Source organism: Euprymna scolopes, chromosome 2, assembly GCF_053919585.1.
Source record: "Euprymna scolopes isolate OS-2025 chromosome 2, ASM5391958v1, whole genome shotgun sequence".
Taxonomy (NCBI): domain Eukaryota; kingdom Metazoa; phylum Mollusca; class Cephalopoda; order Sepiida; family Sepiolidae; genus Euprymna; species Euprymna scolopes.
Genome location: NC_136483.1, coordinates 51,139,674 through 51,142,993, shown reverse-complemented (window position 1 = coordinate 51,142,993; position 3,320 = coordinate 51,139,674).

The following is a 3,320-nucleotide window of genomic DNA, read 5'->3' as shown; positions in this document are numbered from 1 at the left end:
TTAAGTTTGCGGGACTTAAAAAAAATATTCTTGTTTGATTTTGGTAATTTTCTTTTTTTTATTCTGATTCTATTTTCCTGAGGATATTTTTAAAGAATTTTTTTTCGCTCTTTTCGATTATTTTTTCTATAATTACCACAAACAAAACAAGAAAGTTACACACAATTCTGCAGATCGTTAGCAATTACTACACTATTTTAATCATTAGCTAGCAAGGATATCTGATATTGCCTGCATCAATTCATTGATTGCTTTGAGTTTATAGCACATTTACCGATTTTAAGCTGCTTAATGATAAAACAATATCTATTGTAGACCATTCCGTTTTTTACGTCGTGCCAAGCTTTTTTTTTTTATTAAATGCTGAAATAAAACAAACATTTTACATGTTTCTTTGTATACGAATAATTCAATACAATATGTTTAATCCATTTTCAACAGATTCAACAATGATCACATGCATTCTGACTGGTTGTACTGTCAATCGTGTAATACCTATGTTATACAGGGTGGAACGATACATTTGTCCTAAAGAAAAAAACACTACAGCTTTATCTTAAAACTTTTTATAGAGAAAATCAATTCAGGTAACTGGATTATGTAGTAAAGCTGACATCTATTCAATGTAACCGTTTTCAACCTCAATCACCGCCTCGATACGGGTCCGGAACTGGGAGTAAGCCTTTTCCAAAATCGCCAGTGGGAGCTTCATGAATACTCGGCGGATGGCGATGATCAGGCTGGATTTGGTGTTGTGGGAGATCATGTTGGTGATGCATGACCAAACGAATTACACCAGCGAGTTCAGGTCGGAGGAGGAGGGGAGGCTAGTAATAGAAGGGTACAAAGTTGTAGCACTGCTTCTGATACTAAGCTTGGGTTACTTTGGATTTGTGGACCAGCGCTGAGTCTTGTTGCCACACCCAGGGTCTACCAGCGGCCATCTGATTGCACTAGGGGATCACTACACTCTTCAGCACATCCAGGTACACTTTGGTGTTGACTTTCAAGTCGTCTTTGAAGATGTGAGGTGGCATGATACGGCCCTCACTTGACCATACCAAAGACCATACGATATTTTTTTAGTAAATTGTTAGGTGAAAGTACAGAATAGTTACAAAGCACCCTGACCTCCCTATGTTAATAATAGGTTGCTAAAAAATAACATTATGATTTCAGCGCGGGTCGTTATATGCAAAAGTACCTTTTTTTAATCTTTTCGTTATTAATTGTTAATTTATAAATCTCGCCTATATCCTCTGTATGTCTATATCGTCTGTATGTATCAAGTGTTTGCACGAAACCGGAGATCATAAACCGGACTCTTTGACCGGAAGCAGAGAAGAAATATGTTTTAATTAGGCACAAATATATATTGGGCAAAGAAATTTTTTTTAAATAACGTTAATTGTATCATTTTTTAAAAATTGATTCCTTTTCAACAATTGTCATATCGTTATTTGTTGTTAATTAATAAATCTCGCCTATATCGTTTTTATGTATCAAGTGTTTGTGCGAAACCGGAGATCTTAAACTGAACTCTAAAACCGGAACTGGAAGGATAGTTTAAGCACCAAAGCAAGTAAGCAAGCAAGCAAGCAAGACGATTTGAGTTTTATAATTATATAGATTTTAATTATTAAGCAGCAAGTATATCCGATAATCAATTCATTGAGTGGGTTGGTTTTATGAAACAACGGCCCGTTTTAGGTTATTTAATAATGATAAAAAAAAACAATATCTATTGTAAACAATTCAATTATTTTTCTTACGGCATGTTAAGCCTTTTAGGTTATTTAATGCTGAAACAAAATACATAATATCAACCGGAGCTACTTTGACATCGGGGAGCTACGGTGATAATCCTATGTCAATTTGTACTTTTTTCTTTTAACTAAAGCTGAGCTGTAACACATAGTGCAGCTGTTCCATTACCTTTTTTTTTTTTTGCATGGGCATCACCACTTATCAAGGCCTTAAGGCCACTCGAGGATAAGAGTTAAAGAGTGTACAGTAGAAATTGGACAATATTGTAATCGTTAGTAATGGAAATTTGGTGAATTTGTTAACTTATATAGAACGGCTCATCAAAAACTTGTTTACGTTAGACTCGAAGACAACCATATTGTAATCAGCTGGAAAGCAGGAAAACGGAAGACAATTCCATAGGCGTGTAGCTTTGGTGAAATCTACAAAGACCATGACTGCCTCAATGTTTTTTGCTTTGACTTCTTCAATCAGTCTCCTAACAGTAAGTATTTGACTAGTAGTAGAGCGATTCTTTCTAAATCCATTTTGGTTCTTCCTGAGCACTTCTTCGATCTTTGGTTGGATACGGTTGAGAAGCATGGCATTGTAGATTTTTGCTGCAATTGGAGTGAGTATTATTCCTCTGTAGTTGCTTGGTATGCTTAGGTCACCCTTCTTGGGGAAGAGAAGTATGCATCCTTCCATCCATATATTAATAATTTTTTGATTATATACAGAATTGCATGAATTAAGAAGTATGTCATTGAATTCAAGCATTCGACTCTGTACATCGAGGAAAAATGGCATATTAAAAGCATATGGCATTCCAAATGAAGTCATTAATGCTATCATGATGCTATATGAGCACACTCGACCAATGGTCAGGTCCCCAGATGGGGACACTGAATTTTTCGACATCCGCACTGGGGTTCTACAAGGAGATACTCTTGCCCCTTTTCTTTTCATTGTCTGTCTTGACTTTGTACTTCGCACCTCTGTTGATATACACAACATGCTAGGCTTCACCCTAAATGAATCCAGAAACAGACGTCATCAAACAGCACACAACTGATGCAGATTGCGCAGGCGATATTGCTTTGTTCGCAAACAAAACTGCTGATGCGCAAACACTGTTACGTAAGCTAGAAAAGTCTGCAAATGACAGTGGTCTCCACATAAATGCGGATAAGACAAAGTTTATGACTTTCAGTGTGAAAGGAGAGATCAGGGCTTTGGTTGGATCAACACTGAAAGAAGTCGCTGAGTTTACGTATCTGGGCAGAAACATAGTTTCCACAGAGAGAGATATCGGATTTCGCATCTCAAAAGCATGGACTGCATTGGATGGGCTACATTCAGTATGGACTTCGAGACTGACCGACAAACTGAAAAGGCAGTTCTTCAGGGCAGTGATAGAGTCTATCCTTGTTTACGGTGCTATAACCTGGACACTCACCAAAAGATTGTAAAGAAAACTAGATGGCACATACACCCGTATGCTAAGAACAATATTAAATATATCTTCGCAAAATCATCCCACGAAGCAGCAACTTTATGGCAATCTACCTGCC